General features: G+C 36.1%; 1 protein-coding gene across 2 annotated transcripts in view; it reads left to right on the top strand.

Moving 5' to 3' along the window:
- The window catches only part of usp11 (ubiquitin specific peptidase 11), a 96,692-nt gene that overhangs the window by 80,660 nt on the left and 3,252 nt on the right, over nucleotides 1-12,780 (top strand). The window lies entirely within an intron of this gene.

Here is a 12,780-nt window from a genome sequence, read left to right as displayed (position 1 = left end):
ATTTTTTTTCAAACAATCCATTATTCAGCTCTGTCCCAGTCTGTAATTAGCATTATTAGCATTGTCCAAATTCATGAATGGAAACGGTTTTTACCGCTTTTGCAAAGCTGCACTGGAAGCGGAAAACAACTCCAAAACTCTTCAAATTACATTCAGTATTCTTTCGCGATAGCATTGGTTTTCTTTTAACTGTACACTGACAAAACAGGCGGCGGAATTGGCTGAATTCAAACTGGCACTAGCAAACTATTTCCTGTAGCCACCATACACAGCTTCTGTTCTTCGGCAGTGATGTCAGTGATGTCAAGTGAGCGTGAACTTTAACCTGAACAATCTATGAAGATCGGTTGCTTCACCTAGATTTTTAAAATTGATGCTAGTTTATACTTAGTGGGGAGAAGTATTTCATACACTGCCAATTTTGCAGGTTTTCCCACTTACAAAGCATGAAGAAGTCTGTAATTTTATCATAGGTACTCTTCAACTGTGAGTGACGGAATCTAAAACAAAAATCTCAGAAAAACACATTGTATGATTTTTAAGTAATGAATTTGCATTCTATTGCATGACATAAGTATTTGATCACCTACCAACCAGTAAGAATTCTGGCTCTCACAGACCTATTAGTTTTTCATTACCTGTATAAATGACACCTGTCCACACACTCAATCAAATCCAATTTCTCCACAATGGCCAAGACCAGAGAGCTGTGTAAGGACATCAGGGATAAAATTGTAGACCTGCACAAGGCTGGGATTGGCTACAGGACAATAGGCAGGCAGCTTGGTGAGAAGGCAACAACTCTTGGCGCATTTATTAGAAAATGAAAGAAGTTCAAGATGACTGTCAATCTCCCTCGGTCTGGGGCTCCATGTGTTGAAGCCAGTCTCCCTCCCCTCAACTCCTTTCAAGTGCATATGTGGGCGGCTCCCAATTATTCACTTTTTTCACTTCTTCATTTGTAAATTTGAATCTGTTGTTGGTCGGCTATATTTGTCTATTTCACGTTTAGTGGACGGTTTTGCTGAAAAATTATCTACTTGTGGTTAGGGCTGCACGATTTAGATAAAATATTGAATTGCGATTTCTTGTACAAATATTGCAATTACAGTTATGATTTGCAAACGTGGGTGTAAACAACGTAGATAATCTCACAGCATAGATCAGAGACTACATAATGTGATATTAAACTAAAAAACTCTAGGTAAAGTTCAGTGGTTTCTATTTAACATTTATTACTAATTTGAACTCTAAAGCTGAAGTACGTAACTTTCAAGAACAGGAAGTCTTTCTGCATAATTTTCCTTTAAATCTCGCCTTCACTCTTAAAGCCCCACACATTATCTGTTTGCTTTATTCAGCTATACACAAACATTTATTAAATGAAATATATCTGATGTAGCATAAATATGGAAATGTGAGAATAGCTAGGTACTAGTCTAACTCACCCTGGTAATGTTTTCCAGTTAAAATAATACTAGCTAGGCTGGTAAACAAAGCAAATAGCATGTACAGACCGCTACATAATTACCTTGGCTGCTTGCCTCTTTATCCACAGAAAGTTAGCTAGTTAACAAAATTGGCCAATCGTTTTTGCCAGGTAATTAGTTATAGCCAATTACTAACAATAATATGAGGTTATTCTAGGCAGCTAACACTGTCCTTGCTGGCAAGCGGACGTTATCAGAAGCTGGTAGTAGTAGCAAAAACTATGAACAATGTCAGTTAGATGTACAGTCAGTAAGCCATGTCTGCTCTGTATAGCCATGTCTGCTCTGTCTGAATAGCTAGTCATATTAACACAAATAGGGATATTACTAACAGCAGTGTGAGGTTAGCTAGGTAGAAAGAGTTTTATCTAACTTTACTAACTTATTTAACAGAAGAATTGCCACATCAGCGTCCCGGTTTAATGCATATTGCTGCTTGAGTTCCATCCATCGCACAAAAGGGTTTGGCTGTGCGGGGCACTGTGGGCTGGTGGGCGGGGCTTGGGGACTCTGGACTCAACTGAATTATTACAGATGCATTCCAGTATTAGCTAGCTTTGCTTTACAGTATTAGCTTTGGGCACCTGTGATAACGTAAAATAAAACAGACTAAAGACTAAAGTATGTAAAAATATTAAGATACTTGAATTATGTTACGTAAATAATTACAATGGAGCGAATCAAGTTATGGAATTAATTACTGTGTTAGCTAAAGAAGACAGATGAAGTAAAAAAGAAAAGGCGGTGGTATTATATGGTAGCATATATGTTATTTGGTTGAGTCCATTCTATTTTAGACTGAGTTTGCTACAAAAAACATTTGTGTATAAGCTAAGCATTTTGTAACATCTGGTGTAAAAAGAGCTCTTTAAAATGTATTTGAATTATTGACATTTGCAAATACCCGTTTGCCCTTGCCGTTTTCAGTAGCTGTAGCGCTTCAGCAGAAATTATTTTGAGTTTGTAAAATAGGTTCTTGATAGTTGTAGTTAAACAAAGATAATTCTGTAGTCTTTGGAGACAATTAGTTTGTCAAAAAGCCTTAAAGTAAACACCGTAATAATTTATTTTAACACACAAGTGATATAACATTTGGTCCCGTTGTAAACAAATGCAACAGATGCACCAGTCAATTTTAGTAACAGATGACCTGCTACAGTTACGAAGATGTTCATTAATTGTCAGTTGTTTCACTGCCCACTCTGTCAAACCCACCACATTAAGACTAACAAAGAAGCACATAGAAGTCCACAGGAAAAACGCTGTGTTGTTCAAAGGTATGAATGTTTGGAGGACCAAACCTGCCAAAATTTGAAATAAATGATTAAATAAATGTATTAATCAATATTATTTCCCTATTTATTTAATTCCTTGATCATTTCTGCATTCATCAATTTTTTTATTGATTTCCATAATTTTATATTTCTACATATATTTATATCTGTATTTTATTTCTGTATTTATCTAAAGTGGATATAAAGTCTACACACCCTTGTAAAAATTTCAGATTTTTGTGATGTAAAAGAATGAAACAAAGATAAATAATGTCAGAACTTTCACCTATAATGTGAATGTCAATTGAAATCTTCGAGGGGGAAAATCAAACACAAATGTTTTTCATTTAAATTAGTCAGCAGAATGAACTCTTCAAAATCTTTGCTAACTGAGCCCATACAGCTCTGGAAAAAATTAAGAGACTACTGCAAATTGAACGCTTCTGTTCCTCACTCATAACTTTCCTTTTAAACTTTTTTGGAAAGGAAAGAAAAAGGTGCAGTGGTCTCTTCATTTTTTCCGGAGCTGTATACAGGTGCTGGTCATGAAAATAGAATATTATCAAAAAGTTTATTTATTTCAGTAGTGAAATATACATTCATTCCACACAGACTGATATATTTCAAGTGTTTATTTCTTTTAATTTTGATGATTATAACTGACAACTAATGAAAACCCCAAATTCAGTATCTCAGAAAATTTGAATATTGTGAAAAGGTTCACCTGGTGCCACACTCTAATCAGCTAATTAACCCAAAACACCTGCAAACCTGCAAAGGCCTTTAAATGGTCTCTCAGTCTAGTTCTGTAGTCTAATTTTTTCCAGAGCTGTATGGGCTCAGTTCGCAAAGATTTTGAAGAGTGCAAGGAGTGCAAGACACAAAAGGTCATAGCTAAAGAGGCTGGCTGTTCACAGAGCTCTGTGTCCAAGCACATTAATAGAGAGGTGATGGGAAGGAAAAGATGTGGTAGAAAAAAGTGTACAAGCAATAGGGATAACCGCACCCTGGAGAGGATTGTGAAACAAAACCCATTCAAAAATGTGGGGGAGACTGCAGCTGGTGTCAGCGCTTCAAGAACCACCACGCACAGACGTATGCAAGACATGGGTTTCAGCTGTCGCATTCCTTGTGTCAAGCCACTCTTGAACATGACACAGCGTCAGAAGCGTCTCGCCTGGGCTAAAGACAAAAAGGACTGGACTGCTGCAGAGTTATGTTCTCTGATGAAAGTACATTTTGTATTTCCTTTGGAAATCAAGGTCCCAGAGTCTGGAGGAAGAGAGGAGAGGCACAGAATCCACCTTGCTTGAAGTCCAGTGTAACATTTCCAAAGTCAGTGATGGTTTGGGGTGCCATGTCATCTGCTGGTATTGGTCCACTGTGTTTTCAGAGGTCCAAGGTCAACGCAGCCTTCTGCCAGGAAGTTTTAGAGCACTTCATGCTTCCTGCTGCTGACCAACTTTATGGAGATGCAGATTTCATTTTCCAACAGGACTTGGCACCTGCACACAGTGCCAAAGCTACCAGTACCTGATTTAAGGGTCATGGTATCCCTGTTCTTAATTGGCCAGCAAACTCACCTGACCTTAACCCAATAGAAAATATATGGGGTATTGTGAAGAGGATACGCCAGACCCAACAATGCAGAAGAGCTGAAAGCCACTATCAGAGCAACCTGGGCTCTCATAACACCTGAGCAGTGCCACAGACTGATTGCTGGCAGTACCACGACTCCATGCCATGCCGCATTGCTGCAGTAATTCAGGCAAAAGGAGCCCCAACTAAGTATTGAGATCTGTACATGCTAATACTTTTAATGTTAATAATTTTCAGTTGGCCAACATTTCTAAAAATAATTTTCTTGTATTGGTTTTAAGTAATATTCAAATTTTCCGAGATACTGAATTTTGGATTTTCATTAGTTGTCATTTATAATCATCACAATTAAAAGAAATAAACATTTGACATATATCGGTCTGTGTGTAATGAATAATATAATATATATGTTTCACTTTTTGAATGGAATTTCTGAAATAAATCAAATTTTATGACCAGCACCTGTATAGGCTACACCAGGGCTGTTGCAATTATTACATAATTGCCTGATCAAATTAATTTGATCATCGCAATAATTTTTATAGACAACAAACTGTTTGCACAATATTTTGATTCCAAAATCATGTTTCCAATCTGAATAAGGGATTTTGAAGCCAATGAAATAGCCAACCAAAATTATGTGAATTTTCATAGGATGTCAGAGCTTTTCACAGCTCTATGGAAAGTTATAGGCACAGATCATTTCCTGAAACTAGTTTGCTTAAAAATTTCAGTTGGCTGTTTAAATCTAGTTTAGAATTGTTTTGCAATGCACCATAATGTAGCTTAATTTTGCAACATTATTATTTAATAGACAAACCTGTTTCAGTCGCTTATTTACAACTCTGATCGACCAAAGTAAAAAAACACTCAAGCGTGTGTAACCTATTTTGACTAATATTGTAAGTCGAATTTTGTCATTTCCAAGTTTCCAAGCATATTTCCTAATTAAATAATGTACATTAAAAGGTAGGCCTGTGGCCTAGAAATAGCCTATATGTTGTCCCATTGCATAATTTTGAAACACGTTTTGTAATGGAGGCTATTTCAAATAACTAGACTATTTAAAATAACGACACTCTTCTGTGGTCTTGTTGGCCTCACTCCAGTAAGGGTTACATCCCTCAGAGCGATGTGGACACACTAGTATGGTCACATGGACGTCCTCGCTATGGGGATCCCTCGAGTGGATGCTTAGGCTGACGCATGGGCGATGAGTGATGTTGAGCGGGATTTTGAGCAGGACGGACGGGCAATGAGTGATGTTGAGCAGGACGGACGGGCAATAAGTGACGTAGTGTGGGATGTTCAGCAGGACGGACAGGTGATGAGGATGGAGGGCACTGTCTGGACGGACAGGAAAGTGGCCTGGACGTAAGCATCCAGCTCTAGCTGGATGAACATTGAAGCAAACTAGATGTCTTGCAGGGCGAGCATATTTTGAATGTAATATTAATGGAGTTGACTATGAAGCGATCATCAATCAAATTATGATTAAAATAAAATGACAATATGTATTCTTTCGGTGATGTTTATGCTAGATGCATGAATGCTCTGTTTTCTATGATTATGGGGAAGTATTTTTATGTATTATTTTAGGTGAAAATGACACTGAAGTCTTAAGATTGTGTATGTGTGATGTAGTGTTTTTGTATAACTAACACAATAGTAAATCACAATAAGACCCAGTCAAGGTGGGTAAAAATGGAGCATAGGCTATTTAATTTCCCTTTGTAACATTATCTCTTGAAATCTTGAACTTTGTTACTATACCGAAAAGAACACATCAATAGACAGATAAACCATTTGTCAAGTCTTTCTTTTTATTTCATTCTTTCCCACTTTTGTCATCTCAACATACTTCATAATAGGCTTATTGTAATTTCTAAATATCCCGTTTCAAATATCTCACAAAATGTTTTGGATTTATTTAGATTTTTAAAATAGAAATTCAAAATCTCACCAAAACATTAACGGTAGTGTAAGTAATACAAATAAATAGTCAAGTATGAAACAAAAAGTCATGTAAATACAATTGCAATTTGCCTTATTTAAATTTTTTAATATTAACACTAAACGCCACCAAAACAATGACAGCATTAAAAGTTATACAGATAATAGAAAAAATTTAAACAAGTAGGCCTAAATGTAAAACAAACTCTGCTTGGCCTTATTTGAATTTAAAATAAAAATACAAAACAATAAACATTTTAACTAAAATGTTGAATGTTTACTATATTGGCCAAAAAATGTAAGTACCAAGACTACTTTGAACAGCAAGTCGCATATGTCGATGTTGCAAATGCTATTTTGCTTGATACAATATGCACAATCGAGGCAGTCGTCCTTATTGCAGAGATCATCTTCAGACGAAAGTGTTTGCTGTATTTAAAATATGAAAAGTTTTTGGATGCTATCCTTCTATATTTCATATTTGCCAGTATTGAAGAACAGTCCGCAATTGCTAACAATTTCTGTAGAATTTGTATAGTTGTTGTTCCTGATAGTATCCTAATAATAACAATAAAATGTATTATGTCCTTTACAGTCTTGTCAATTTATGAATTTGAAATAGCCTAACTGTAATTCCCGATAAATAGTAAATTCAACCAGTGTAAGATAAGACGTTGCTGCTGCTTTGGCTGCTAACACAAGCTAGCCTACTGTATGCTGGATGCATATTTTCATAGGCCTACAATGTACATTTTTAAGTAACTGCGGTAACACTTGGCTCGCCCATTAGTAGTAATTTGAAAAAAACAACAGACAATTATATTGTAGTTAGGAAGACAACTAGCAACATCTAGCCGTATAGAACCCTATGAAATTCATTGTGATAGTGTGCTTTGTGCGCAGTCTTGGAGTGAAACTACTTATTGATTAACTGAATGCATTAAAAGGCGGAAGCTGAAAATGGAATGGTTATCAGGGGTGTCGTAACAGAATGTTTATTATGAATTGATAAGGCACTCTGTTTTTCCAATAGCCTATATTTACTAATTTAAAAATGTATTTTCCTGGGGTTTTATTGTATGTTAATATAGCCTATAAAAACAGAATGTGACAAATCTTAGGACTTATAAGATTAGGAAATGCTGACTTCTTGAGTAAGCCAATAGATTGCTGGCCATCTTGATGGAACCCTCCGCGGGCAAAACGACGTCACTTATTGCCTGTCGTTCATGCTCAACATCCGCTTGATGGCTCCCCCTAGCGAGGACATCCATGTGATGTCGCTCTGAGTGATGTAGCTGCCTCTCCTTCAGTGTCACTTTTTTTTTTCTTTTTTTTTTTTAACTGGCCCGGGGATGTCTGCTTCACCTTCAACATTTCGGCTGGAGCTGCTGCTGCTGGAGTGTGTGGCTTTTGAATCTGGCGCCACACTTGGTCACATAACCAAACATTCACTAGCCTAATGTCTTACTGTAGTGTATGAGCTAGCAGATGTTCACTGTTTTCTTGACCACAGATCATATAGGTCACACAATACTAGGCTATTTAATATGCAATTAATCTATTTATTCATTTGGCAAATTTCCCACTGGACATTTTGGCCGTTGATAGTTTAATCTGCTGGACAACTGATACCTGGACACCTGCTGGCATTTGCCTAACGTAAAACCTGCAGTGAACGGAAAAATCAATTGAATGAACTCCATACATTTTCTTTTAAATTGACAAGCTTTGAACGTAAAGTGGCAAATCAAAAGTAAACTAAATCTGGATAACATGGTCACAGACCCTGTTTGAAAAACAGTGAAAATGTAGAATAACAGAATTATCGCCCTGCAGTATCAAAGACGGCATAACTGTGCAATGTTCTTTTAGATTTAAGTTTAGGCTAAACTTAACAACTCAACACTAACACATTTAAAACAACCTACATAACCCCTACATCCCGATTTAAAAGGTATAAATAATAGCATTATTAACTGCTGGCTATAATACCATGTGGACTGACTCAAGAGAAGCCTACTGTACACAAGGCAGCGTTAACCAGTAGTAGAGATGAAGCACAAGTGTGCAGTCGCTATCTTTTGTCTTACAATGCAGACTACAAAATTTTTTAGAAAGCTTGGTAGGCTGCTGCTGTTCGACTTGACATTAAAAATAACTTGTTTTTAATCTTGGTGCTAACGAAGTGTCTAACAGCTTAATTAGAAAGTTCAAAGCTATGAAGAGACCTCAGCCAAACTGCAGAAAAGCACAAGGTTTAATCACTGAGCTGTGAGACAAGCATGATTTAGGGAAAACCCTGAATATGTAGATCTATATTTGTTGGAACATCCAAATCACACCATTGAAATCATGGAACACTTGTTTAGGTCTCCCCTTTAGAATAAGACCATCACCAAGGTTGTGTGATGGATGGTTGTTATTTGAAAGTGGATATGACTTCAAACAGTGCAAATGTATGCCAGTTAGCCTATAGAGAAACCAAGAGGGGTTTTTGGAAAGTGAATAGGCTACAAAAACGGTGTGTATTTCTGGGTCTGATGGGGATATCCTGTTGATTTCAACACTGGTGCATATGTCCTAACCGAAAGGAGTTTGGGGAAAATATGATCGTTTAAATTATGAGTCTGGACCATGCACTGGCATTGAAATTAACCAATTTCTATGCAAGGACTCCTGAGACAGACCCGAAAAGACGCGCAGTTCTCGTAGCCTATTCACTTCGCAAACATTTTGTTGTGTTTGTTACCTATGCTCAAACGTTGAATGCGTTTAAATGAGGAATAGTGATTGGCAACATGGGGATGCACCAAGGATCTAAAATAGCACTCCCCATATTCACAGTCTGATTCTATCTGCTGCTCTGGGCTTGATTGGCTACTTCTGACTGTTAGACCCGCCCCCTCATTAGCTTAAGGAGAAGAAAATACATAAATACAGGAATAAAGAAAATAATGGAAATAAATACAGAAATAAATATTTACTGAAATATAAGATTATGGCAATGATAAAATATACAGAAATGAATGATCAAGGAATTAAATGAATAGGGAAATAATATTGATTAATACATTTATTATACATTTATGTATAAATATATTTATTGATACATTTATTTATTAATTTATTTCTAATTTTGGCAGGTTTGGTCCTCCATATGCATGTACATTTATGGACATATGGTGTGCAGTATAATTAATAAACAATGAATGGTTTATTTGTATTTATTTTACTCCAAGAGATTGCTTACTGTAAACAAACATCTCTGACTTCGTTAAATAAAATATGTATGTTTTTTTGTGTTCATTCAATAAATTGTTGCATTTTGAGCTGTAGATTTATTTTCTGTTCAAAAAAACGTTCTATTTGCACTCAGTAAATCTGGATGTATTTATTTATACTGCCGTGAAGGATTTTAAAGAAATCAAGTTGCAGTTGACAAAAATAAATAAATAACGCAGTTGTTGGACATGTACAATGAAAATCTTGTTAGAGACCCATACAATCAAGATAAATTAATAAAGATATTCAGGCATATGAAAGTACTGAGTTGACTTTGAATGAAAGTATACAATTGGTAACTGTTCAATTAAAAGTACATTTATCCATCATAAGGCAGTTTATGATTTTTTAAAACCAGCCCTTACAGTGCCCAAACAGTCTCATTGTCATTACAGGTTTGCAATTTCCAATAGATTAACAATCTAAATACATCGATTTATAAACGAAGCTAGTCTATTGGATAAAAACATGCAGCAAAATGCATAGCGTATGATTTAATTAAACCACAGAACACCAAAAAACTGATGGAAGATGAATTTATGGATATTAAACATTTCTTGATTGTGCTTTATAAACACGTATGTTATTTTGTCAGAGACCAAAAGTCTGTCATGGCTTTTACATACACTCTTTGCTAAACAAATTATGGTTATTGTTTATAAAAGTAAAACTTGAAAACAGTGAAAGATTTAATTAAATCAGTAGCGAACGAAATGTGATTCAAAAGCAGTTGAAGTCCCGTTCAAAAGCTCCACAGAGCCCAAGTGCCGCCCACCAGCTTACAGTCCCCCCTGCTGACAGTGCCCGTCTGCAGCCAGACCCTTTGCAGCCAGCTCTTTGTTTGATGCCTCAAACCCATCACTACTTATGTACAGGAAACATTTTCCCACCGCTGTGTGAGCGGACCACTTTAATTATTAGTAGCAGGCCTCAGATGCAGGCCTGGGACCATCTGATATGGTAGGTATACATCCACAATCCAGATTAATAGAACAGCAATTTAGTAATACAAAAAACATACATACTTCAGCTTCAACTGCTCATTTAATGCAATGGGGTTTACATTGTTTGCTATGTTTGTGCCTTTGCCATATCTGGTTAGGCAAAATGTATCAATTCTTGAGGTATATTTTCTCCCATATTAAGTTTTTGTAGGCACCAACTTTGAAGTCGAAACTTTTAACACTAGAACCGCAAGGCCTTTTTGACTCTCAGTAACCTCCAGAGCCGAACCCGGTTGTCGTTATTAGCATACGAATCCTCCGCAGCATCACCATCTACTCAGAGCATCAGTTCATCTACTGGGTCATTATCAAACTACATAGTCTAAAAAAATTATGAATTACAGAATTTGTTTGTTTTAAATGGTTAATGAATTTGAAAAATACAAGAATGTGTTTGTATTGAAGGTCTCATCATACAAAAAAAACTAGACTAAATAAATAATACATAGAAAAAGAAGAGGTCCAAAATGAATAGGCTGTAAACGGCGTGTCTTTGTAGGTCTCTCCCGGGGTTGTAGTGGGGCTATTGAGTTGATTTCAACGCCAAAGCAAAGCTCTAGTCTCCTAGATTACTGGCATATATTTATATAGGTGACATGAATAAGTTATCGAAAAACCGAGAGGAGAAAAAGATGAGATATCGTTGGAATTTTGTTGTGTGAATAATTATTTAGCCTAATACATTTGTAGAATATTGATCTTCAGTAAAATAAGCAGAGACAATTTAAAGAGAGACTATAGGATGTGTGTGCAATGTAGTTTCTCTTTCCCTCCTAAAATTATGCAGATTTACATTTTCGATTTATGTTTGATGAATAAGCCTAAACAATAAGCTGAATCTCCTATTTAAAAATGGTAACCCATCTGATAAGTAGAACATATAATTTGTATTATGTTTCAATAATAGCCTAAATAAGTTTTCATTAATCTGGGAGTATCACGCATTCATCCATTGACGTCATGCATTCAGTGAGGGGTGATTAGTGCCTGGGTACTATTTGGGTACCAACGCTAAGTGGCGTGGGCTTTTGGCGGAATAAGTTGGAAAACGGTAAAGAAAAACAGGTAAATCGTCTCTAAATCGTTTTCTGTTTGTCAGTTTAGACTGGATTAAATTAGTAAATTAGATCAGAGCTCTTGGCACTGATCACCCCAAAGAAATCCTTAATGACAGTAAAAAACTCTGTGTTAAATCATTTTAAATGTGGTGTTGTCATACATAGGGATATCACGAGAACCAATCCTTCGGTACCAAGTTAACACCAAAATTCTGAAAACATGACGTTTTTGTATAGTAGGTACTGAGGATGCAAAACGTGATGGATGGTGGCAAGTGCAGCTGCAGCTCCGCCTTGACTCGTTAAAAAAAAAAAAAAACTGTAAGAGTTGCAAACTTTGCGTTCCAACTTGCAGATTTATTTAAAGAATTCTAGGTGAGTGAGTTTCAGTTCATGTTACATTAAAAATGTATCCAAAGAATTATCCTTGCTATATACTTATCCAGAAATACACATTACCATTATTTTTGTTTGAAACAGCTGGCAATGATGTGTAGCCTAGCTAACTATGTTCCAAACAACGTTTGCAATGGCTTAACCTCTTAAACCAACTAGGAGGCCAAGGTGGTCAGAAGAGATTGGAGGTGTGGCCTTGTGAGACTAGCAATGGTTAAAGGCTACTTATCAGTTCAAGTGCTTATCAGTTCAATTCTACATTGTTCATACTTTAAAAACAATCCCAACAACTCAAATGGCAAATGCATATTTTATATTTTTATAGCTTTAATATTAACAAAATATGCAAATAAATTATGTATGGATGTCCCATAGAAGGCTGATTGACTTTTGTGAGGGGCAGAATGTTCCTCATCTAACACATAGCCTTTGCCAAAAAAATATATTTGAGGAGTCAGCATTTTTACATTTGTTATTATATCTTCTGATAACATACAAGTAGGGCTGCACAATAAATCGAAATATAATCTAAATTGTGATATTGACATGTGCAATATCCAAATCGCCAACTTGCATGATTTTTAGCTAAAATAAAAAAGGTGAATGGTATGCAACGGCATGCGTTGTAACGGCATGCATTGTACGTCTGTAATTGTTTTTCTTGCGGGTGCTATAGGTATTTTGTAGATTACTTATTTTGTAGATTACTGGACTAATTTTG

Source organism: Esox lucius, chromosome 12 (genome assembly GCF_011004845.1).
Source record: "Esox lucius isolate fEsoLuc1 chromosome 12, fEsoLuc1.pri, whole genome shotgun sequence".
Lineage (NCBI taxonomy): Eukaryota > Metazoa > Chordata > Actinopteri > Esociformes > Esocidae > Esox > Esox lucius.
The sequence above is the reverse complement of the archived record's forward strand: the minus strand, read 5'-3'. Positions and strand labels throughout refer to the sequence as shown.